Below are 27,235 nucleotides of genomic sequence, written 5' to 3'. Positions count from 1 at the left end.
AGGAGTTGTTTTTTTTTTTTTTTGTTTTTTGACGGTGGCACCAGGGTTTATTAGGGTGTGCTTTAGTACAGGCGCTGGGGCTTGCCCATGGTGCTCTTGATGTACAAAGCCCGGACATTCTGCCAATTCTTCTTCAGCAGTGACACCAGGAAGTTGACACTGTGCACTTACTCCTCATGTAGGATCTCTGTCCTTAGTGTGCTGTACATTGAGATTTAATGCTATAACTAGTACTCAAACAGTATTTTTAACTTTATGTTTCTGTATGGGAGCAAACTGTTGAAATCTTTACTTAATGTATGCTAAACTGATCTTCTGTATATAAAGAGAATCGAAAATGAATCTTGATGTGAATGGATGGGGAGAGGGAGTGGGAAAGGGGAGGGTTGCGGGTGGGAGAGACGTTATGGGGGGGAAGCCATTGTAATCCATATTCTGTACTTTGGAAATTTATATTCATTAAATGAAAGTTAAAAAAATCAAAAAAAATAAATAAAAAAAAGAAAAATATTCTTGAACTTGATCATGGATTTTGAATTAATCCAAGAGGAACTCACAATATTTTTCTCAAAGTAATTTAATAAATACATTCTTCAGAGTTGCTTTAATAAAAAGGATGTAAAGTGGCTTGTTCTATAGTCTATGACACATTTGTAGGTAACATAGAAAAAAATAAAGAGCTATCATTCAAGCAAAGATTCTTAGAATAGCAGAGAGCCTGGACATTCTGGAGTTATTCTTGAATTATGTTCTGTGTCAATCTGCTTCACTAATTAACATTTGAAAAATAATATACATTTTGTCTTCATGAAACTTCAATTTATCTTCCACCCTTGGTCCTCATTTTGCCCTCTGCCTTTGCATATGACAACACAAGTCTGCTATCTATTTTTTTTTTTTTTAACCAAAGTCTAAACATACTTTGAGGTATCAGACACTTATTTTAAAACTTTATCATCCTGGTTAACTTACTTTTGGACAAATTATACTTTTTCAATGTTACCCTTAACATGTATCATCTAGAATGAATCATTGTACATTGGATATGAACTACCCACAATAGACTGTACAAGGATTCTGTTAATTATTTAAATTGATCCTCCAATATTAATGCTTTTTTTTGGTAGTAGCCATGTCAGACTACTATCTGTTATAGAACTTGTGGCCAACCACAATATTTTCTTGTTTTTTAAGTTTACCTGGATTAATGCTTGGCTCTATTTAATATAATCTAGGGGCACACTGCTTTCTATTTATTCTTTTAAATTTATCCCACTTTTTTTGGGCCATAAACAGGCACACTGAATTTCTTGAATACAAATCAGAAGCAGACTGAGAATCTTACTATCAATTTTATCCTTTAAATAATCCAACAATTACCAAGTCAAGTCATTGGGAGGTACTTTTATTCAATATAGGTACTATAAATCTGTAGTAAGAGTTTATTTCAATACTTTGGTTAAAAAATGATGATTTTTCTTTTTTATGCTAAAGTCAGCAGTGTTATTCATACAATGGTACAATAAGACCTATACATATTTTATTATAAAGATGTGAGAAGAAAATACAAAATCCAAACTAACATGAAGAACATCATCATTGGAGTCAGAAAGACTTGTATTCACCTTATGACTGCCACTTACTACTTGCGTGATACTGAACATGTCACTTCAAATTAAATTCCCTTGTTTCCAAAATAGGAAAAATAATGATGCTTTAGCTTGTCAATATAACAAAACATCTGAGTAGCTACTCATGAAGTAAAAAGCTTTATTTCAGCTCCTGGCTTTGGAGTCTCAAGGCCAATACTGGGTAACTCCAAGACCAGCATCTGGCCTGTGATGAGGTCCCCAGTAGGCAATGGCAGGACGTGGGCAGAAAAGCAATCACATGGAAGCAGAGAGGCTGGGCCCCAACCTGGCTTTATAACCACCATTGTTGAAAGAATCACCTTCTGTTGGCATGTCTCCAATGAATAAGAATCTTCCGTTTGACTCACCAACCTAAAAAACCTTGGATTAAGTTTCCACCCTTTACTGCCATTGACTTATATGATCTTGAGGTTTAAAATCTATATAAGTTCTACAGCCAAATCATGTTTAAACCATAACAAATAATAATTAGCTACATAGTTTTCTGAGGATTAATGAAACTACATACAAAAAATACATAATATACTATCTGGCAGATAGTAGAAATAAAACAATGAGCAAATAAGAAGTAAATCACATCAAGAAAGTTGTTCTGTCCTGATATAACTATGCCGCAGCACAGAGGAATCATACAATAAAATATGTCACCCTTGTATACCTTTCCTGGGACTTGAAAACTGGGAATCAGAAAGCCAAGAACTACGTGGAGTATCATTTATTATGATTGCATTCTATTATCTGGCTCAGATCTCATTACTAGAGTATCTGGTAATTTAATAAACACATGAAAATGTTAGCACAAAATAAAATCAGGAAACAGGAAAAAGGAACTAAGAAAATAGTGTTTCTAGTGACAGAGGCATTAATCAGAACAATATGGATTTTTGGTCCAAGAAAATGTCTACCTTGGATAAATTGTGAAGATAAAAAATACACAAATGCATAAAATGCTGACTGAGGGAAAAATAAAACTGGATCAACATAACATTATGGCTTTACAAACAGGAAGTGGTGGTAGAGGCACACTCAGAAGTTGCTACTGTGCTGTGCATGACAATGGTGGTTCCCCAGTCCAGAGCTCCTTGGCCAGCAAGTTCTACTGACCTTCCCACTTCCATGTTGACCTTGATGTTTGTAAATGCTACAGGGCTTGGCAATTTGTCTTTTGTGAACTGGGAATTCACTTTGCAGCTCTTTAATGTTTGATCTCAATTAAAAGCTATTTAACAGCAAATTCATGGTGAGTCAGAGTAACAGAAAAATTGGGGTCTAATGTGTGTCTATTATGAAATAAGAGGAAAGAGTTTCATTACGAGTTTCACAGCAGACTTTCTTTTGGTCTTGGAGAAATAAGATTTATGACTTACATGTAATTTTGTACTTTGAAGGTTACAACATAATGAAATAATAAGAAAAAGAAATGGAATTTGAGATAACGAAGTAGCCAGATCACTGAGAGAAAGACTTTTCCTAAGGTACAGGAATTTAGCTTGGAAGTCAGCTTCAGAATCTATCAATTAGCACTTAAATTTTGGAGAAATTGCCTGACATATGCAATTGCTTCAAATGAAAGGGTTTTGGCTCTTTAAAAAGAGAATATTTTTCTCTTAAAGTCTTCTTGGTATTAACCCCTATAATCTCATTTCTACTATCTCACCTCTGGCCCTGATGACCCTTTAATTTTTACAACTTCAAGAGTCTACTAATTGGTCCCTCTGCTTCTGCTCTTTTCCAATTAGCTCTGTTGAGTTTCTGGGCCACTCCTGCAGCAATATTTTGTCACAAATGAGATTCCTGTTCCAAATGACAACTTTCTTCCGTGACACATGCAATATGCTTCTGTATGACAACATAGCCAGGCACCCATTTCTGTTGGTCCCAGAGTCCAGACTTTAATCTAGGCTTCCAGTTTAAACTCTTCTTCTCCGACACTCCGTGTGTGCTACTTCATTCTGAGCTTTCTCTTACTGCCCCTTTTGTTCTTGACAGAATCTGAAGAGGACTCCTGCCACATTCCGACACAGAGACTCTGCAGTAGCTGATGGAAGGAGGTTATTTTCTTGGCGTCCAGTCTGAACCCAATATCTGGTTTACCCAAACAATTCTGTGCACCGCCCTCCAGCAGAAATGGCATCTTTTTTTTTTTTTTTTTTTTTTTTTTTTTTTTTTTTGACAGGTAGAGTTATAGACAGTGAGAGAGAGAGACAGAAAGAAAGGTCTTCCTTCCGTTGGTTCACAACCAAAATGGCCACTACGCCGGCTCTGTGCCGATCCGAAGCCAGGAGCCAGGAGCTTCTCCTGGTCTCCCATGCGGGTGCAGGGACCCAAGCACTTGGGCCATCCTCCACTGTACTCCCCGGGCCACAGCAAAGAGCTGGACTGGAAGAGGAGCAACTGGGACTAGAACTCGGTGCCCAAATGGGATGCCGAAACCACAGACAGAGGATTAACCAAGTGAGCCATGGTGCTGGCCCCAGAAATGTCATCTTAAAAGGCCTCAAAACTTTCCATTACATTTTAGGTAGAGTTAAAAGTCATAATTTGGTATTTAAATTTTTCCATAATATGTACAAACATACCTTTCTAATTACAACCTGATTTTTCCCATGTGAATTTAGTGCTTAAGGCAAATTGAAGTATTCCCAATCTCTGAAATACAGGAATGCTCTTGCCTTTAGACCTGTGTTCACACTACTCCCCTACCTAGGATGCTTTCCATCTATCTTTTACCTGTTCCAATTCCTGGCATCCTTCAACTTCCAATTCATGCCTTTTTTCCCTGCATAAGGTTTTCCTGGCCACTCGCTTCTATGACTCCTTCACATTTATATTCATATCACATATTTATTTTAGTTTTTACTCTGCTTATTATGGACCTATATAGTTAAGCCATAAAAACCATCACCAGTGGCAGTCAGTTGGATAAAAATAAAATATTGGTAGTGCAAAAAAAATTAAAAATTAACATTACAATTTAGTATTGGGGCCAAAGGATTCAGCACCTAAGACTTTTTCTTTTCAGGTAGAATTCAACAGGGATTGAGTTAAGAAAAGTCTTGAAGACTTAGACAACACTTCTTTGGTACTGCATCCCAGTACAAAAGACAAGACAATCCATGAAATTAAAAACTGACTGCACAAGTATTTGATCTACATGCACCAGACAAAAAAGATAACTTAGCTACTGTCAATAAATGCATGTATTTTTAACTGTATGATGGAAATGGAAATAACAGAACCAAATACTGTTCATAATTGAAGCTTACAGCTTCCAATATACACAGAAAGAACAAATGAGAATTCCCTTCAATTAAAGAGAAGTACACACTTTTTCCTCTAATCTTTGTTACTGATAGTATTTTTACAGGCCAGTGTAGTGGGTTAAGCAGCTGACTGCGATGCTTGCATCCCATATGGGCACCGTTTCTATACACAGCTGCTCTGCTTCCTATCCAGTTCCCTGCTCGTGTGCTCAAACAGCAGAAGATGGCCCAAGTGCTTGGGCCCCTGCCACCCACATGGGAGACCTGCATGAAGCTCCTGGCTTCTAGCATCAGCCTGGCCTATCTCAGGCCATTGCAGCCATTTGGGGAGTGAGCCAGTAGACAGAAGATCACTCTGTCTCTCCTTCTGTTTCTATGTCTCTCCCTCTCTCTGTAAACTCTGCCTTCCAAATAAATAAATAAATCTTAAAAAACACATTCTTTGGGACACAGTTGAGCTCATTAAATATTTACTCTCACATTTGTTTATCCATTTGCTACTTTATTTTTTCATTACTCATTAATTGAGAGGCATTAGCGGAACACTGCTTATATTCCCCCTGTGTTTATGGAGAATCCCTGCCTTCATGAGATACTTTAGAGACAAAGGCACATAAAATATTAAGGGCAACACAGTGTTCTAGGTGCTGTGATACTGACACAGGCTCTCTCCTTTGACTAAAATTTCAGGCAGGCTCCTGAGTCCTTTTTGACTAGTCCCAAACTTGGGCTTCCTTCTCTGTTCCTGTAGAATCTAACTTGAAAAAAGAATGTTGCTACATCGGTGTAGCTAAAGCCCCCACCATTGGTATCTGACCATCCTCAATATCTTATTACCCTGACCTTCCTTTAGTTAACAAGTCTACTTAATCAGTTTATCCACAAATCCCTTAGCCTTATTTCCTTTTGGTAGCTTATTATCTACTGACCCCCCACTCTGTTGCTAGGCTATAAATCCCACACTTCCCTTGTTGGAGTTGAGTAGAATTCCTGTTCCTCACAGCACGACTCCCATTGCTGTGGTCCCTATTCCTATTACTGTGCTCCTCCTTGAATAAAATACGTCTTCCTATTTTAACAAGTGCCATGAATAATTTTTTAATAGTAGATACATAAGCTGAATATAGCGAGAATCAAGGTCACAAATCTTTATGTAGTCATTAAGTCTTGATTTGAGCCTGAAAGGGCAAGCATTTCCCACTGGGAAAGAGAGGGGGACAGTCAAGAATGAGTTGCTCTCAAATCGTGGTGCTCCCTGGGAGCTTTAGATGGGTGAACAGAGGTGAAGCATGCGCAATACTAACAAAAATGATCCTAGAGAAGGAGCAGGTGCTAGAACAAAAAGAATCCTGATGAATATATGTTGTAATTAAATCGTAGAATCAGTATATAAAATTGACTTCAGGTCATCATCGTGGATTCAGAATCAATGTCATTTATATAGTCCTTGCTTTATTAATAATTAAGTGTATACTTTTTAAAGCAGAATCCTTCTTTGGAGTTTCAGGTTTTTCACTGAAATGAAAGAGGTGTGACTAGATAGGATTCATAATATGACTGCCTTTCAATATTTAGGTGAATGTGTTCCCCAAAGGTCATGTCCTGCAAGTCTGATCTACAATGTGGCAGTGTTGCCAAGTGGCACCTAATGGGAAGTGTTTGGGCAACAACACCATTCACCTGAATGGATTAATGCTGTGATTGAAGGATTAGGATGAATCTAATCCTCTTTTGTTTGCTGGCTCTCTCACTTTTTTTCTAACTATCTCTTTGCCCTTCCACCTGCCACCATGGCCCTGTATGGCAAGAAATCCCTCAGAAGATGTTGGCACCTTGATCCTAAACCTCCTATTCTCCAGAGCTGTGACGAAATAAACTACTGTTCTCTGTAAGTTAATCAGTCACAGGTATTTTTGTTGTAACAGCACAAATGAATTAAGGTACATGTTAAATGGCATTAGGACTCTTATTTTCTTTGCAAGGTTTCCCAATGGCAAGAGGTTGAACAGTTAAAAATGTAAATAAACTTGGGGAATACACATTTACATTTATAATTGTAAATTCTTTTATTTTAATAACATTAAATCTAATCTAGTCAAGATACATTCTGATATTTATTATCATCAATGCTTATTGACTCTGACTTGTTACTGAATTAATTTTGGATGCAGATTTTAAAAACTTTTTAGAAAATCATACACACAGTTATTCTTGCATAGATTCTTCTCTTCAAAAGTGTGATCACAGATTTTAATTATCATCTGTAACAATAGGGCTGTTAATATTACTTCAAATGCACGACCAAATTTTTTCTCTTCTAGCTAATTTTTCTTGAATATTTATAGCTTGTGTTTTATAGATCATGGCAGCTGGTGACTCCAAAGCTTTCAAGGTGCTGTACTTGACTGCTCAGATGCCTTTTGATGTTTATTCACTTCTGGGCTTGTGAACTAACTTGTCTTCTCTATGACTTTTGGCAGGACACACTCAGGCTCCCCTTTGGGTTTTGATACTTCTCAGGTAAGCACCTTTCCCTTGGTAAATGGGTTGGATATCATGGATGTCATCTCTATGCCAGTGGGTCACCTCTGCCCTTCATTACCTACTCTCATTTTTGGTGGTGAGAATAGCATTTTTGTTTTCTGCCTCTAAGGAGCTGAATATGCCAACTGTTACTTGGAACATGCCTAAGCTAGAATTCTCCTATGACTTGTCATTATTTAGCAAATAGTCATAAAGGGTATAAGAGCTGCTGACAATTTCTGCTAATTTCACATTAGCTTCAAGTTCTTTGGAGTTTAACAGTAAATTTCTATATTGATCAAATCTAACAAAATGTTTCAATTCTCTTTTTTCCCCTTTGTACACAATCCATCATGTATGAATTATTTACCTTTTGGGAAAAGAAAATATTGAATGGCAATTTTTGTCATGATGTGTGTGTCACGGGTTTTAAATACTCAGCATGAGCTTCAATTTTTGTCTGCTGTTTCTTTAGAATATGATTGTTATTCACAGCATGTACAAATATAATTTTGCCAATCTATTTAAATTTTATTGTGAGGAAAAGTAAGTGTACTATTTATAATAGAATGTAGGTATTAGGGTATAATATTATCTGCTTAGCTTACAAGTTTTATATAATAGAATTATCTTCATTATAATGTATGGCAAGCACACAATTTAAAATGCAAGTGTGTCAGAGTGGTATTAAACAATCACAGTATAGGTCTACCATCCCACATAATACTCTTGCTCAGAAAACTATTTTTATTATATTTGTTACTTATTCTCATAGGTATTTAATAATAATAAGTAAAATATTTTATTGCTATTTCTTGATTTATCTGAGACAGATTCAATGACTCCCTACTAATTTCTTTCTTTCTTATTTATTTATTTGTTAGTTTTTGTCAATTCGTTGTAGTTTTACCCATTACAAGTAAATTCAATGTTTTTCAATCACATTAAAATGTCTGACATTAGTCTCCAAATTTTCAACTGTTGGTTTCTAACTTCTATTTGAGAGGCAGAGGGGGCATAAGTGAGAGAGCACTCTCATATGCTTGCTCATTCATCAAATGGCTTGTGCTGGACCAGATCCAGGAGCCAAGATCTCAATCCAGATTTCTCACATGGGCAGCAGGGACTCAACTACTTGAGCCATCACCTGTTGCCTTGAAAGGACTACACTGGTAGGAAGCTAGAATTATGAGGCGGCACTGACTCGAATCAAGCAACTCTACAGTATGCAGGTATTTTAACTGATTTCTTTACTGCTAGGCTTAATATCTGCCCCTCTATGTGCAATTTCTTATGTCTGCTAAAATTTTTTTAAAGAATTATAAAGTGTATAACTGCAAATCTGTAATTATTGCTATTGTCTGTTTCATTATTTGCTTACAAAAATGGTACATCAAAGGAGAATATTTTGGTCTTAAAGGTTAAATGAATGTTTCTTTTATTTTTAAACATTTTTATTTTACATTATGGTCAAAGGCTTAATGCTCCACTAAATAAAGAGTTCAACAAATAAAAAGTAAAAAGTCCATACTGCAGCAAGTAGGCAAGGACCATAAACAGTATCATATACAGTAAATTCTAAAACAATCAGTTATATAGTTTAAGTTTGCTTGTTTATGGAACAGAAACTTTCTGGTAAACATTTTCAGTTTTTCTGAAAAAATTTATGTAAATTTCACTTCTACTCTAACTCCTATAATTAATTTGCCACCAAAAACAGCTAAAATGATGGCTTGGACATGTGAATTTGATGTTTCGCTTAAACTAAAAATTTCCATTACTTCTGACATAAAATCTGTTCTCTGACTCTCGCACGCAGCTCAGATGAAATCTATCTGCTGCTTCCCTCTCTTTACCTTCTGCTCTGTACTGTTGATTGACTGCTTCTGCTCCAATGACCCTCTTGCTATTCCATGGACAAAGTTTTTCACCTCAGGGTCTTTTCACTTGGCTTTCTTTTTACCAGAAATATGCTTTACCAAGAATGTGCTTTCTATAGATTATCACGTGACTTTTTACCTCACTTCCCCTGAATGACACATTCTCGGAGAAGCCTTTACTCACATCCGGCTTCAAATAGTCTTCTTCCCTCCCACCTCCCTATTTCTTTAGACTCAAAGCTATTCAGTAGAATTTTTAACAATGATAAAAAGTTCAATATACAGTAGCCACAAGGAAGCCACATGGGCTATCTGACACTGGAAATATGGTTAGTGTCACTGAAGAGTCACAGTAAAGATGTTATTTAATTTAAATTTAAATGTTAATAAGCACATGTGCCTACTAGCTATCTTTAGAGGTTCTACCTCCATATCAAGGTATCTGCTGAACAAAATCTTTACCACTATTTTGTTTAAACCATTGTTTGGAGCCCTAGAACTTCCCCTCTGGTGGAGACAAGCTATTCTCAAGGTGTTCTGCACAGCTGTCATCTTGAGGTTCTGGATTTTTTTTTTTTTTTTTTTTGACAGGCAGAGTGGACAGTGAGAGAGAGAGCCAGAGAGAAAGGTCTTCCTTTGCCGTTGGTTCACCCTCCAATGGCCGCCACGGCCGGCGCGCTGCGGCCGGCGCACCGCACTGATCTGATGGCAGGAGCCAGGTGCTTCTCCTGGTCTCCCATGGGGTGCAGGGCCCAAGCACTTGGGCCATCCTCCACTGCACTCCCTGGCCACAGGAGAGAGCTGGCCTGGAAGAGGGGCAACCGGGACAGAATCCGGCGCCCCGACCGGGACTAGAACCTGATGTGCCGGCACTGCAAGGTGGAGGATTAGCCTAGTGAGCTGTGGCGCCGGCCATGTCATGGATTCTTTTGGATTTCCAATATTGATTTCAGGAAAGAAAAGTTTCTTTTTCCTCGCATGTTTAAGCAATTTTTGTTTGTTTTTAAAGATTTTTGTAGGGTCAGGCATTGTGGTGTGGTAGGTTAAGTCTTTGCATTTGGTGCTGGAATCCCATATGGATGCTGGTTCAAGTCCCAGCTGCTCCTCTTCTGATCCAGCTCTCTGCTAATGACCTGGGAAAGCCGTGGAAGATGGCCCAAGTGCTTGGGTCCTTGCACTTAAAAAGTTTTTATTTATTTATTTGAATGACAAAACTACAGAGAGCAAGTGAGAGAAAGCAAGAGAGAGAGAGAAAGAGAGAGAGAGAGAAAGAGAATGAGAGGGAGAGACGTTCCATTCACTGGTTTACTTCCCAAAAGGCCCCAACAACCAGGTCTGGGTTAGGTGGAATCCAGGATGCAGGAACTACATCTTGGGTTCCCACATGGGTGACAGGGGCCCAAGCATTTGGCCACCTTCTACTACCCTCCCCAGTGCATGAGTACAAAGCTGGATGGGAAGCAGCTGTGACCTGGACTGATACTTTGCTATGGGATGCTGGTGTCCTAAGCTGGGGCTTAAGCAACCGTGCTACAGTGTGGGCCCTTCTTTGTTTTTCATTATTGTCTCACACTATAGATAGGTTTGTCGGAAATACTTGTTTACCTCCTGTCCCTGATGACATCAAATAGACTTTTGAAAGGAAATTTTTCCTGAATAATTTTTACAGCCATTAGTTATATTTTTTTTTACCTCTTGCTGTTTCTCTTTTGTATTCTTGTTTTTTTTTTTTTTTTTTTTTTTTTTTTCAAAATCTGGAAAACTTACTTGTCTGTGCTTTTCCATTTTGAGAGAACTTTTCCTGAAAAAGGTGGTGACTAAGAGATGTTGACTGGTAGGTTTAATTTAGGATGCACTTATGGATGATAAGAAGGCAAGTCTACCTATGTGTGTTCCCACACAAAATATAAGGAAGCTTTATGTAGCATCCAAAGCTCTACTGTTCCTCTGGTAGGTGGCTCTACTTTTTTAGAAATCTTGTTTTCCCTGTGAGCCTCGGTCACGTGACTCCAGTTGTAGAAGCGCTGAAAACTTAGAGCTGAGGAAGGAACTGAGTAGGAAAGACAATGGTTTGACAGCTATTTCTTCAACCTGATTTCTAAGGGCCTTTCCAGTTCCACTCTAACAGATAATTTATAACTTCTTTCTTCCTAGAAGAGTGAGTCCCAACAGTTTTTCCTATGGGTTTTTTGAGATGTAAGTCCTATCTTTGTGGTTCATCTATGTACTTAAAACTCTTTACTTTCCATTTGCATACATTTATCAAAAGCTCTAGAGATCTATGCCATTATTCTCAATGTTAATCATACAATTTTCTTTTGTCCACTGTCATTCATTTCAGTGGAACTATGGGAGTGAGATGAAATTCATTTATGTTTTCATCTTGCCCTTACTAATGGCTATATGTATTTTGCAATATTGGTTGTATATTATAAATAATGGTAACACTGGTAATTTGGTTTCATTTTATTTATTCTAGGTAGGGTAAAGGGCATGGATGGGGACAAAGAGGACAAAAGGGACAACAATGACACAGATAGGATATAAGGAACAGAGGAGAAAATAGCCAAATGATGTGTAAGAAGATTTACTCATGTATTGAAATGTAGGTGGTGAGCGGTCTGATAGAAGGCTCCTTCTCTGGCAGAAACTGGGGTGAAGACTGGGAATCTGAAGACTAGCTTTGGAAGCCCTTAGCGGAGTAAGTGCTCTTACGAGAGAGGAAGTTCTGCTGCAGCTAGTGCCTGTGGATGTGGGAAAGCCTGACATCCTTGCTTGATGTACATTTGCCTTCAGTCAACTGAAGAACGGCTTCCCATCCCATCTCACAGAGGAGCAACTGTCAGAATCAAGAGGCTACTTTTCCTCCACCCTCTCCTGAGTTTCAGTAGATAAGCTCTACACTGGAAAAAACAATCCAAGTAATATTTTGTTGATTGCCAAATCTACTACTACTTGTCTGCAGCTGTGTTTAGGGAACCCTCCTACTTGAATTTCAAAAAACAGTTAGGTGGAGTTGAAAAAAGAGACTTAGGTGAAACCCCAGAGATGATGGGTCTTTTAATGCAGTGCTAGCTGATGAAACAGACAAGTTATTAAAAATCTGTGATGAGGGGCCAGTGCTGTGGCTTAGCAGGTAAAGCTGCCGCCTGCAGTGCTGGTATCCCATATAGGCGCTGGTTTGAGTTTGGGACCACCAGCAGGAGTAAAAAATTAAAAAAAAAAAAAAAAGAACTAAGGAGGAACAATTTCCAAAGAAATAACTGAAGAAAACTATACTGAAATGGAAGGAAAAAAAAGAATTTTCAGTTCCCAAGGACACACAGAAAGCTTTTCAGGATTAGTGCAAAATGACATATTCTTAGATGCATTTTGAAGGATGTATAATACAAAAAGAGTATCTACCACATTTCCTAACAGAGGCAACAGGGTAATATTTTACGCATTTCTCTGCTTAATAGTAAACTGCATATCTCATTTTAAGTAAGAGTTAGGTACATGAACAAGGAATGCTTTAAAAAATAAGAGATGAATGGCCAATACACACAAAATAATGCAAAATACTATACACAATCAAGTACTATGCAAGTCACAACATATTGAGGTATTTTACAGGCAGTCATATTGAGAAAATTGGTATAACATTTTGTAAAGTGATTTGCAGTATTTTAAAAGAAAATCACATATCTTTTGATTTAAGATTTATACTTCTGGAATCTATGTAATGATAATCAAAGTATGATCTGTATGTAAATTGTAACAGCTTATTTCAGGGTAAAGCGTTGCACAAAATGTGATATACTCATATGATATAAGACAGACACAAAAGAGAAAGGAGGCATGTGTGTGTACTAATCTGGAAATGGAAACTCTTACAGCCCAGGCTATCATCCCGCAATATACATTCTTTCATTTTTCTACTGTAACAGAAATCATTGCTTCATTTACTTCTCATTGAGTTATAATTCTTATACTAAACTTTTTGCTGTTTTAAAGGGTTTTTAGTTCTGTGCTTTGTAGTAACCAACAGTTGTGTAACCATCAGCACCATCTGGGACTGTTTTAAAATTACTCAGGATATGATTTGATCAGGTAAGTGAGGCACACAGACCTAAAAATAACAATTTTGAAGGAAGAAGTTTTTATATTCATAGATCTTTAGGGGAAGCAGCAGGGTTGGTCAGGAAGTAGTGGGAGTGAGGGCCAAATGTGGGGAAGATTCTTTATTGTGGTATTCACAGGAAAGAATGGGTAAGGCCAGGTGAAAAAGCTGAACAAGTTTAGGACTGGGTGGTTTGTATAACTTCAGTGGGCTTCAGTGTGCAGTGACTGCCCCCTTGTCCTTTGACATATTTGTTTTAGGATGATTAGGGCAGGAGAATTATAGCTTGGTGTGTGATAGCTCAATAAAGGAAATTGGTGGAGTATGAGTTTTAGATTGGTCGTCTTGCATATGAATGGTACACTTGCAGATGAGTCCTTTATGATCTGTAGGAACTGAAGAGTCTTCAGAGGGGCAGTCTCTCCAAGATTCGCAAACCCCAGAAGTCAAAACCACAGACAATGAGAAAACAGCTGTTAATACGGACACATGACTACAAGGATAAACACTGCATTTTCCAGACTCCCTCAACTTTCAGGATGTGCTCTGAATGTAACCAGCAGAAAGTGTTTTCCCTCCTGCTGGCTGGAGGGTGGACAAGCATAGGTAGAACAATCTCATAAAGACTGAAGTCTCATGTGGAGGAGAGTGGAAAAATGAAGGAGGAGGAACCTAGTTCCAGTAGTGAACGTGGAACCATCAGGCAATTATGGTGATTATTTCCTGTGTAGAGCCTTATATGAGAATGAAATACTTTTCTATCTTATTTTAAGCTGCCATGATTCTAGTTGTTAGTTACTTATAGTTCAACCTTATAAATCATTGTTAAATTAAAAAAACTAATTTTCATAGTATGATTCCATTCCTATTTATAAAACAATATATTGAGAGGTATTGATACAGATGTGTCTATACATTTGTAGAAAATTTAGGAAGCCTATCTATGGATTATTCACAGGAGTTTACCATAGGGGTTACAACTGGATGGTAGAAGGATCATCATCTCTCACATTTAATAATTTTAATTGCAAGATTATGATTTATTTTCACCTCATATTTTGTTTTTTCAAATATGAATTAAAAATTTAAAAAACATAAAAAACATTTATTTTCTTTCATATATATAAGACACTATTGAAAGAAAATATAAATTGTAGTTAATGAACAACTCAACCATGGATACACTATAATTGCTGGCTAAAAACACATTTACTTTGCTAAAATATTTTACTTTCTTCCCATCCTCTTTGATATTTCATGAAATGTAGAGCAAATATTATTATACATATTACATATAAAATAGTTATGATCACAAGTATCAAATCCAAAAAAGTATTTTCTAGAGAACTTTCCGAAACTCATATAGCTGACATTAATTAATTATATATTTTTCCTTTGAAAAATGTTCCTTGTTGACTCCAAGTTATTTTTGTCAGTCTCTGGTTCTATAAAGGGAGGTGAGTGAAACTCTGGCCAGATCATCTCACGCAGTGGCATTGGTTTGATTACATCAAACATAACCATGTGGCCCACTTAGGGATCATTTAGTCATTAGGTCTGTAAAAACCATCTTTCCCAACAAATGGAAGGCACTCACCATAAAAGGAAGCAAGGAAATACCTGAAGAGAAAAGCAACAGAAGCAAAGTATGTGTGCACGTGTGTGTGTGAGTGTGTGTGTGTGTGTGTGTGTGTGTGTGTAAGACGCCACTGCCTCTGAGGCCCCCAGATCTATCTTCACCTGGATTACTCATGGACTTTGCAATTATGTTATTCAAGAAGTCACTTTTGCTTTTCCTTAAATTAGGATGAGTAGGATTTATGCCACTGGTTAACCACTGTATTTGGCAAGATGTCTTCCTCAATAGATTCAAGGGCTCATACATAACAAAAATATGCATATACATAATGTATTCCATTTGTTAGTTAGTTGACTCATCTGTAAATTGAGTCTTCTTAGAAATGAAGCTAAACTGTTAGGGAGAGTAATAAGAAATCTCCTACATTCAGCAATTTTTGACATAAAAATGGCAATTTCATAAGCTTGTTACATTCAACATAAGTCTTTCATCACACACTAGAAACAGATCAACACAGTATTATATAGTGGAGGACACAGGAATGATATGTAAAAGTACAAAAAATGAAAACTACTGCAAAGCTGTAACCCAATATTAAACACTTTTATTATATTTTTGGTGTGTCCTTTCTTAATCAACAGTTTAAAAAATTTTATTGAAGTAAGAAACTACCAGATTGATGACAGGTTTGTTATATGGGCAATGTATTTAATTAAAAAAAATCACTGCTTTCCAATAAAAATATTTCATAAAATTGACTTACTTTTAAATGGTCCTGCTTTAAGGTTTTTCTTTAAGGTTTATTTTATTCACTATTTTCTCATAGGCTAATCCATCTAAAGCAGAAAGACTTCTCTTTGTAATTCTCAATATTGGCAGTGTTTGATAATTTCATTTTTATACATTCAAAATTCTAGAATATTTAGATTAATGATTTGTTTGGTTTGTAGAGCATTATAAGAAGGTAGGAATTCTCTAAAACCCATTACAAACATATTATACAACATAGTTCCCAGGGCCAGCACTGTGGTGTAGCAGTTAAAGCTGCTGCCGGCAGTGCCAGTGTCCCATATGGGCTCTGGTTTGAGTCCTGGCTGCTCCACTTCTGATCCAGCTCTCTGATATGGCCTGGGAAAGCAGTGGAGGATGGCCCAACTGCTTGGGCCCCTGCACCCATGTGGGAAATCCGGAAGAAGCTCCTGGCTCCTGGCTTTGGATCAGCCCTGTTCTGGCCGTTGCAGTGGTGGAGATTTGGGGAGCGATCCAGCACATGTAAGATATCTCTTTCTTTCCCCTCCTCTCTGTAACTCTTCTTTTCAAATACATAAATAAATATGAGAATGTTATTATGGCATTGTTTATGACATTGCTGCTTTAAATGGCTCATTCACCTATGAAGCCACTCTTTTCTGAGTGCTTACTCCTATGTATGCCTGAGTTTTTCTTGGTTCAGGATATCTCAAGCACATATGAATAAAACCTAAATGTTTTCATAGAATTATTTGTGTACATATATATACATATATGTATATACATGTACATATATGACACATATAAACACACACATACTTCCCTCTGTCACCCTCTCCCTCCCCAAAACCCTTTCCTTCTTAGGTAGAATTTTCAAGGTTTTCAGCAGTATTCTCACAAGCCAGCCTTCTGAGGATGTGTGGGAGGGTCCTGACAGTCAAGGAGAACAAGAGAGAGCACACAGCTGGTCTGAATCACAGTGGATTAGTGGGGACGAGGGCTCAGAGATCTGAGAAGCAGGTATGGTCTACATCAGCTTGTTGGCCAAACTATGCTTTCATTTTGTTTCTCTTAAATAGTTTGCAAATTTTCCTTTTTTTTATACAAAGATCACTCTGGATAAGAATGAAGAATGGCTATAGGCAAGAGTGAAAGTAAGGTGAGTGATTATGAGGTGACTGCATTCATCCTGGAAAGATTTCTATAACGGAAGGTAATAGAGAGTCATAAAGCAGACATTAACACATTCTCTAATGTGCTCAAATAATTGTACTAACCTTACCATTGTGACCAATATTTTGCATGGCAAGGCTCAATTCAGGAAGAAAAAGGGTTCAGGAGACATTAAAATAAAACTAAAAAAGTTAGAGCTTTCAAAATTCAGAATACGGGCCGCCTCCGTGGTGTAGTGGATAAAGCTACCGCTTGCGCTGCTATATCCCATATGGGTCCCATATGGTTCAAGTCCTGGCTGCTTCACTTCCAACCCAGTTCCCTGTTAACACGCCTGGAAAGCAGCAGAAGATGGCTCATCATGGGAGACCTGGATGCAGCTCCTGCACCAACGTGGGAGGCCAGGATGAAGCTCCTAGCTCCTGGTTTCTGGCTGGCCCAGCCCTGGCCATTGCATCCACTTGAGGAGTGAACCAGCATATGTAAGCTATCTCTCTCTTTCCCTCTTCTCTGTAACTCTCCCTTTCAAATAAATAAAATCAATCTTTTTAAAAAAATCAGAACTTACACTATCTATGATTAGATAACATTAATTTAGTATTTCTCCACCAGTGAAATGGTGCTTTATAAACAAAATTTAAAAACTACAATACTAGTATTTACTATAATACCTACCTCTAAGGCTAAGAATGATGTTAGCATTTAAAGGAGGTTAATTTTGTCTTTCATGACTAATGTATCAAGCTCTAAATTGGAGTGTGGCTTTTCTCACAATGGCTCTGTATAGTAAGTTATTTTTTTAAGATTTATTTATTTTTTTATTTGAAAGGCAGAGTTACAGAGAGAAGTGGGGGGGGGAGAGAGAGAGAGAGAGAGAGAGAGAGGTGTCTTTCATCTACTGGTTCACTCCCCAAATGGCCTCAATGGCTGCAGCTGCACCGATCCGAAGCCAGGAGCCAGGAGCTTCTTGTGGGTTTCCCACATAGGTGCAGGGGCCCAAAGGGCTTGGGCCGTTTTCTTCTGCTTTCTCAGGCCATAGCAGAGAGCTAGATGAGAAGTGGAGCAGCCAGGACTTGAACTGGTGCTCATATGGTACCATATGCAGGTGGTAGCTTTACCCATACCACAATGCTGGTCCCTAGTAAGTTATTTTGTAAATGAAGACATTTCTTCCTAGTGTAAGAGAGAGACATGCTTTTAATGCAAGAAAAAATATCTCCTAATTCCATTATATTTACAACTAAGTTTTTTTTTAATTTTAATTTATTTATTTTGACAGGCAGAGTGGACAGTGAGAGAGAGAGAGACAGAAAGGTCTTCCTTTACCATTGGTTCACCCTTCAATGGCCGCTGTGGCCAGTGTGCTGCGGCTGGCACGCTGCAGCCGGTGTGCTGTGGCTGGTGCACCACACTGATCTGAAGCCAGGAGCCAGGTGCTTCTCTTGATCTCCCATGCGGGTTCAGGGCCCAAGCACTTGGGCCATTCACCACTGCACTCTGGGCCACAGCAGAGAGCTGGCCTGGAAGAGGGGCAACCGGGACAGAATCCGGCGCCCCAACCGGGACTAGAACCCGGTGTGCCACCGCTGCAGGCAGAGGATTAGCCTATTGAGCCGCGGAGCCGGCCCTAATTTTTTTTAATGAATTATTTTATTATTTAAAATTTTCAATTGATATTTAATACTTTCAGTTTTTATGGGGTACTGTGCAATACTTCACAACATACAAACAGCATTAACCTATCAAGTCAGGCACTCAGCCTTATCTTGTCTCTGTGTTTGGAACTTTCTGGCCTCTCTTCTGCAGTTCTTTATATGGAATGAAATACACTGTAATGACTAGAGTCACTGCAGTGTACTGTCAAACACTAGATCTTGGTTCTTTTCAAACTGCTGAGGGAGTTCAAACTGGATGTAGATTGGGGTTTGTTCTATTCATGTCAGATTTTCAACTAATTTTTAAAAATTTCTGCTTTCCTGGCCAGTTCTGCACTTAATTAATTAGTAAGAAGGGTGAATCCCCATAATCAAACTTAAAGGTAAACTTCTTTTGCAACTAAGAATCTTCCTGTAGCAAAAACCTGTGGAATATACCAAAGGACTAGTGGCATTATTTTAGTTACAGAAATTTTTTCATTTGCTTACTCTTATGAAATAATTTTAACCTTTACATGTTGTATAATTAAGACATTCATCCTTGAATAAACACAGTTTTCCAAATTTTCTACTTAGAGGTAGTTTGTGTGAATGATTTCTTGTGTCTGTTAGTAATCAACTCTATGACCTTGGGACACTGTTGCACTCAAACTGAGTAATTTGGAACATTAGAGTTGACATGAGAGAAGCTTTAGCTTTTGCTTTAGCAAATTTATTTAAATAAAACATAAGAAATACCCATTTAGAAACTCATTTTTAGGAAAACATGTAATTTTGTTTATTTTTGGAACAAACTAAGAAATTCTAGAAGGCTCACCCATTGTTCTTTCTTTGAATAGCATCTCTCCCTCTGCTGAAGTCCCTCCAGCAATTGCGTACTTCCTACCAGACCTGTCTTCCCCAAGGAGTCTCCTAGAATTTCTTGCAATGGGATATAATCTCTATTAAATAAATCATTAAATCATAGAAACTGCAGCTAATGGAGCACGTTTTTGTATACTCTCATTTCAGTGTAATGGAATACTTCAGCCATTAGGTATAAGAAATAGTGACCAAGTATCAGAGGTGCTATAGCTTGCTGTATTTGTAGATTGCTATAACAAGAACAATGACATATCCCATATAATACATGGCAATGCCAAAATGAAAACTGATCTTATTTCAAGAGAACCATGCTTATTAATGTTTGGGGAAAAGATCAATGCATTATATTTAGGAATAAGTATCTTAAACAGGCATTGTATCTGAATGAAGAGAATAAAAAAAAAAACCAATGTCTTTGCCTGACATTTGTGATGACTGAAAAATGAATAAATACACTCACTGTGGTTGATGTGACCTAATAAAAATATCAATAATTTTATATCTTTCCATTGCTTTCCAAAAAGCATGAGTGGACTTAATGGGTCTACTTTCCATGACCTAGATATTAGCTTGAGTGTCCTTCAAAGGTCCATGTATTAAAGGCTTGGTCCTCAGGGTAGTCTCAGGGAGATAGGTGCAAGGCCCATTGGCCACTGGGGGGCCTGAGTTATTTCTCATGCAACCCTTTGGTAGTTCTCAGGTGACCTCTCGAGTTCTCATAAAAAATTCTTATAAAAGGCTCCCCTACTAACGCGGTCACGTTGAGCCAGCGCCCGGGCCTGGAATCGGGCCGCCAGCCGCCGCCCGCCGACCATGGATCCCCGCAAAGTGAACGAGCTCCGGGCCTTCGTGAAGTTATGTAAGCAGGACCCGAGCGTCCTGCACACGGAGGAGATGCGCTTCCTGAGAGAGTGGGTGGAGAGCATGGGGGGTAAAGTACCACCTGCTACCCATAAAGCTAAATCAGAAGAAAATATCAAGGAAGAAAAAACAGATAGTAAGAAGGCGGAGGAGACCATACAGACAGACGAGCCGTCAAGTGAGGAAAGTGATCTAGAAATTGACAATGAAGGTGTAATTGAACCAGACACTGATGCGCCTCAGGAAATGGGAGATGAAAACGTAGAGACAACTGAGGAGATGATGGACCAGGCAAATGAGAAGAAAGGGGCTGCCTTTGAAGCCCTAAATGATGGTGAACTACAGAAAGCCATAGACCTGTTCACAGATGCCATCAAGCTAAATCCTCGCTTGGCCATTCTGTACGCCAAGAGAGCAAGCGTCTTCGTCAAATTACAGAAGCCAAATGCTGCCATCCGAGACTGTGACAGAGCCATTGACATAAATCCTGATTCAGCTCAGCCTTACAAGTGGTGAGGGAAAGCACACAGACTTCTGGGCCACTGGGAAGAAGCCGCCCATGATCTGGCCCTTGCCTGCAAACTGGATTATGATGAAGATGCCAGTGCAGTGCTGAAGGAAGTTCAACCCAGGGCCCAGAAAATTGCAGAACATCGGAGAAAGTATGAGCGAAAACGTGAAGAACGAGAGATCAAAGAAAGAATGGAAAGAGTCAAGAAGGCTCGAGAAGAGCATGAGCGCGCGCAGAGGGAGGAAGAAGCCAGACGACAATCAGGAGCTCAGTATGGCTCTTTTCCAGGTGGCTTTCCTGGGGGGATGCCTGGAAATTTTCCTGGAGGAATGCCTGGAATGGGAGGGGCCATGCCTGGAATGGCAGGAATGCTTGGCCTCAATGAAATCCTTAGTGATCCAGAGGTTCTTGCAGCCATGCAGGATCCAGAAGTTATGGTGGCTTTCCAGGATGTGGCCCAGAACCCTACAAATATGTCGAAATACCAGAGTAACCCCAAGGTTATGAATCTTATCAGTAAATTGTCAGCCAAATTTGGAGGTCAAGCATAATGCCCTTCTGACAAAGCCCTTGCTGAAGGAAAAGCAGCCCAGATCACCTAATGGATGTCGCAATAATACAAACCAGTGTACCTCTGACCTTCTCCTCAGAGAGCTGGGGTGCTTCGAAGATAATCCCTACCCCTCTGCACCAAATGCAGCTGAAGCATTTGACAGTGGTTTGTCATTAGATAATGTTTTCCTACTAGGAATTACAAACTTTAAACTTTTTAAACCTTAAAAATGTTTAAAACAAATTAAAAAGGGTGTTAATTCCTCCATTTTTCTTTGCTAATCATTTTGAGTTTTTTTCCTTTGAATAATTGGGCAAGGAAGATACATAAGTACAGAAGATTTATTGCTCTAGTGTGAGTGAAATAAAGGTTAGTAGTTGGCAGCATATATAACTCATTTAAATAGATGAAGGTTGAGTTGGATATATGGTTACTGAGGCATTTTGATTTGTCCTTAAATGCTTTATTTTTCAAAAATAAAGTGATTTATTTCAATAAATTTTGGGACCACCAGTATTTCTGTAGGACCTGGGTAGGGACTGGAAGCACTTGCAGGGCAGCGGCAGTCTTACCATGTTTTATATGACACGCACCCTTGAGCAGATTACACTGAAATCTCACACTGTGGTGAGGGGATGATTCTTTTGTAATGCTGCAGTAATGTTGGATTACTTAGCTCTGTTCTTGTCCAATATATCAAATAAATGCTTCATATTATTTCCACAAAAAAAAAAATTCTTATAAAAGCTTGTTTAGCCCCCTCCCTCTATGCTGATTCCTGATGTGACTGCCAAGTCAGCATGGGCTCCAACCCTCGCCATATGCCATTGCCATGCAGTCCTCACTGGAACTGAGCTAATGCAAGTGCCATGCCTCTGAGCCTCTAAAACTGTGAGCTAAACAAAATTCTCTTTGCTTTATAAGTTACTGTCTTGGCAATTTTGTTGCAGTAACACAAACTGACTCACATACTATGTATATTTCTCAAGCCTAGAAAACACAATGCTATATTTCTGTATCCATTCCAAATTTTGGACTGAGTGCTTTATCATTTAAGATTAGGTAATGTGGGAAACACAGTTTGTCCTTTCCTACTTTTAAATTGATTTTGGTCTACAGTAGATAAAGACGTGGGCCTATACAATTATAATTTAATATGTGTGGACAGTTAAAATTTCAAAGGAGAAATACAACTGTATGCTTCTTAAGGCTGTACACACAGAACCAGAAAATGATAGTCATCATTATCAAAGAATGTGAAGGCAGAAAACCTCCTAGTAGGAGTACAAAGCAAATCCAAAGCAAATAATAGGATTATTTATGGAAAAATTGAAGTACCAGGGCATTTTTTATCAATAATAACCTTGAATGTAATTTGGTTTAAATTCTCCAACCAAATGATACAGATTGGCTGAATGGATTAGAAAACAACACCCATCTATTTACTGCCTGCAAGAAACACCTCAGCAACAAATATACATACAGAATGAAGGTAAAAGGATGGAAAAAGATATCCAATTCTAACTAAAAGCAAAAAAGAGGTGATATAGCTATCCTAACATCAGATAAAACAGACTTTAACATAAAAATTGTTGAAAGAGACAGAGAAGGGCATTACATAATGATGAAGGGATTGGTTCAATAGGAAGATATGACTATAGTAATGAATAGGCACCCAATGCCAGGGCTCCTGGCTATTCAAAACAAATGTTAATAGATGTAAAGGGAGATATACACTCCAATACAATAATAATGGGAGAATTCAACACCAAACTTCCATCAATGGATAGATCAACTGGCAGGAAATCAACAAAGAATAAACAGAGCTAATCCATACTATGGAGCACTGGACCTAATTGATAGCTACAGAGCATTTCAGCTGCAGAATACACATTCTTTCCATGAGTGCATGGAACTTTCTCTATGATAGACCTTATGCTAGGCAATAAAGCAAGTCTCAACAATTTCAAAAAAAATTGAAATCATACCATGTATCTTTTCTGACCACAACAGAAGGAAGCTGGAAATTAACAACTCAAGAATAAGAATCTCTCGAAAATATGCAAATTCACGGAGACTGAACGGCATGCCTCAGTGAACAGGTCTTAGAAGAAATAAAAAATGCAATAAAAATTCCTAGAATTAATGAAGATGACAACATATCACACTTAAGGGAAAAGCAACACAGCAAAAGCAGTGCTAAGAGGGAAGTCTATAGCAATTGGTGCCTACGTCAATGAATCGGAAAGGCATCAATTAAGATCAAACAATGCATCTCAAGGACCTAGAAAAACAACAACAAACCAAACCAGAAATTAAGAGGAGTAAATAATTTAATCAGAGAAGAAATAAATAAAATTGAAATAAAAATACAAAAGATCAGTGAAATGAAGAACTGGTTTTTTGAAAATATAAACAAAATTAATACACCACTAGCCCAACTGACCAAAAAAGTGGGGGAGTATACACAAATCAATAAAATCAGAATTGAAAAAGAAGCTATTACAACAGATACCACAAAAATAAAAAAGAATCAATAGAATTACTACAAACAGCTACATGCCATCAAATTGGAAAATCTAGAAGAAATGGGTAGATTCTTAGACACATACAATCTACTAAAATTGAGTTATGGGGACATAGAAAACATAAATAGACTAATAACAAGATACAGATCAGTAAAAATAATAGACTAATAACAAGATACAGAATCAGTAAAAAGATCCTCAAAAAAAAAAAAAAAAAAAAAAAAGCCCAGGACCAGATGGCTTCACTGCTGAATAATACCAAACCTTTAAAGAACTAATTCCAATTCTTCTCAATCTATTAAAAACAATTGAAAGGGAAGGAATCCCCCAAATACCTTCTATGAAGCCAGTATCACCTTAATTTCAAAATCAGGAAAAGATACAGCAAAGAAAGAGAACTATAAATCAATATCCCTGATTAACACAGATGCTAAAATCCTCTCGATACCTGCTAATAGAATCCAACACCAGATCAGAAAGTTCGTTCACCCAGACCAAGTGGAAGTTACCCTGGTATGCAGGGATGGTTCAACATATGCAAAACAATAAATGTGATACATCTCATTAACAAATTGAAGAATAAAAACCACACAATTATCTCAATAGGTATAGAGAAAGCATCTGATAAAATATAACATCCTTTCATGAAGAAAACCTTGAGCAATTTGGGTATACAAGGAACATTCCTTAATGCAATAAAACATTATATGACAAAAACACAGCCAGCAATCATATTGAATTGGGAAAAGCTGGCTGGAAGCATTCTAATTAAAATCTAGAACAGAGAGGGAGCCCACTTTCATCATTACTATTCAATATCGCTCTGGAAGTTTTAGTCAGAGCCATTAGGTAAGGAAAATAAATCAGAGGGATACAAATTGGAAAGGAGGGAAACAAACTACCCGTACTATTTGCAGATGACATGATTCTATATAAAAGGGAACCCAAAGATTCTACTAAGAGACTACTGGAACTCATAAAAGAGTTTGGTTAAGTGGCAGGATATAAAATTAACACACAAAAATCAATAGCCTTGGTATACACAGACAATCCCATGGCTGAGAAAAAGCTTGTAAGATCAGTAACATTCACAATAACTTCAAAGAAAATTTAATGACCCTGGAATAAATTTAACCAAGGATGTGAAAGATCTCTACAATGATAATCACAAAACATTAAAAATGAAATAGAGGACACATAAAAAATGGAAAAAAATCCATATTCACAGATTAGAAGAATTAACACCATCAAAATGTCCCTATTACCTAAGGCATTTTACAGATTCAACACGATCCCAATCAAAATACCAACAACATTCTTCTCAGATAGAGAAAGAAAATGATTCTAAAATTTATATGGAAACAAAAGAGACTCCAAATACCTGAAGCAATCTTTAAAACAAAACTGGAGGCATCACAATACCAGATTTCAAGACATACTACAGGGCAGTTATAATCAAAACAGCCTGGTACTGGCATAAAAATAGACATCTAGACCAATGGAATAGAATAGAATACCCAGAAATCAACCCACCCATCTACCACCAGCTAGTATTTGACAAATGAGCCAAAATCAATTTCTGGAGAAACAATAGTCTCTTGTACAAATGGTCCTCAGAAAATTGGATCACCTTGTGCAGTAGTATGAAACTAGACCTCTACCTTACACCTTATATAAAAAACAACTCAAAACAGATCTAAGATCTAAATCTAAAATCTGATACCATCAAATTACTAGAGGAAAACATTGGGGAAACTCTGCAAGGCATTAGTATAGGCAACAACTTCTTGGAAAATACCCCTGAAGCACAGACAATAAAAGCAAAAATAGACAAACAGGATTACATCAAGCTAAGAGGCTTCTGCAGTCAGAAGAAACATTCAACAAAGTGAAGAGTCAATTGACACAACGGGAGCCAATATTTGCAAGGTATGCAACTTATAAAGGATTAATATCAAGGATCTATAAAGTGCTCGAGAAACTCAACAACAACAAAATAAGCAATCTAGTTAAGAAATGGGCAAAGGATGAAATGCCAATGGCCAATAGACACATGAAAAATTGCTCAGGATCACTAGCCATCTGGGAAATGCAAATCAAAACCACAGAGAGGCTTCACCTCACCCCAGTTAGAGTGGCTATCATCCAAAAATTGAAAAATAATAAATGCAAGCGAGGATGTGGGGGAAAAGGTACACTAATCGACTATTGGTGGGAATGTAAACTCATACAGTCATTATGGAAGTTAAGATGGAAATTCCTCAGAAATCAGAAAATAAATCTGCTACTTGATCCAGCCATCCCTCTTGAGAATTTACCCAAATGAAATGAAATCAGCATTTGAAAGAGTTACTTGTACCCCCCATGGTAATTGCAGCTCAATTCACAATAGTTATGATGGTGAATTAACCCAGGCATCCATCAACTGATGACTAGATAAAGAAGATGTTGTATATAGACACTATGGAATTCTACTTAGCTATAATAAAGTATGAAATCCTGTCTTTTGCAATAGAATGCTTGCAAAAGGGAAACATTATGCTTTGTGAAATAAGCCAGTCTCAGAAAGACAAAAAATCATATGTATTCTCTAACATGAGGCAGTTAATATTGATGCAAAGATTTTATATGAATAGATATATTGTAATATGACTGCCATTTTTAGCTCTTGTTTATATACTCCTATGGAACTGTATTCTTCCTACTTGTAGAATATTATGGTTAAAAGCTAATTAAGCCTGTGAATATAGAGTGGATTAAAATTATTCTTTTACAAAAGCTGATGAAAGGAATAAAGGGGAGGGAAGGAGCGGAAGTTAGAGGAGGTGGGAGGCAGGAAAGTGTGGCTACCTTCAGGGAACTGTACCTATGGAATGTATGAAATCTGTTCTATTTATAACAATAAAAAATAAATTGAAAGGTCCAAAAAAAGAAATTCTCATATTTTTGTATATACTATGATTACACACACATTCTGTATACACATTTACTAGATTTCTAGGTATTCACCCAGGACAATTATCAATATATTTTTACATAAAAATGCACATGCATGTTCACAGCAGTTTTATTAACTCACCAGACTGGAAACATTACAGATGTTCTTCAACTATCCGAATGCAAAGAGAATGTGTGGTGCATGCATAAGTACTCCTCAAGACTACTCAGTAACAAAGGATATGGATGAATCTAAAGTGCTTTCTGCTATGTGAATACAACAGACCCCAAAGGCTATATATTATATAATTACACTTATAGGATACTCTGTAATACAGTTCTTATGGAAACAGTTCCAATTAATAGATACAGAAGGAAGAAAGAAATCAAAATAATAACATTAG

The 27,235-nt window shown here is 37.6% G+C and overlaps 1 protein-coding gene and 1 pseudogene across 9 annotated transcripts in view; one reads left to right on the top strand and one right to left on the bottom strand.

The window, feature by feature from the left end:
• EPHA6 (EPH receptor A6) overlaps positions 1-27,235 on the bottom strand; it is a 1,017,309-nt gene that overhangs the window by 192,526 nt on the left and 797,548 nt on the right. The gene's annotated exons all lie outside the window — the stretch shown is intronic.
• On the top strand, positions 20,182-21,633 carry LOC100349991 (hsc70-interacting protein pseudogene; annotated as a pseudogene).

This window comes from Oryctolagus cuniculus, chromosome 4 (genome assembly GCF_964237555.1).
Source record: "Oryctolagus cuniculus chromosome 4, mOryCun1.1, whole genome shotgun sequence".
NCBI classification, from domain to species: Eukaryota; Metazoa; Chordata; class Mammalia; order Lagomorpha; family Leporidae; genus Oryctolagus; species Oryctolagus cuniculus.
The sequence above is the reverse complement of the archived record's forward strand: the minus strand, read 5'-3'. Positions and strand labels throughout refer to the sequence as shown.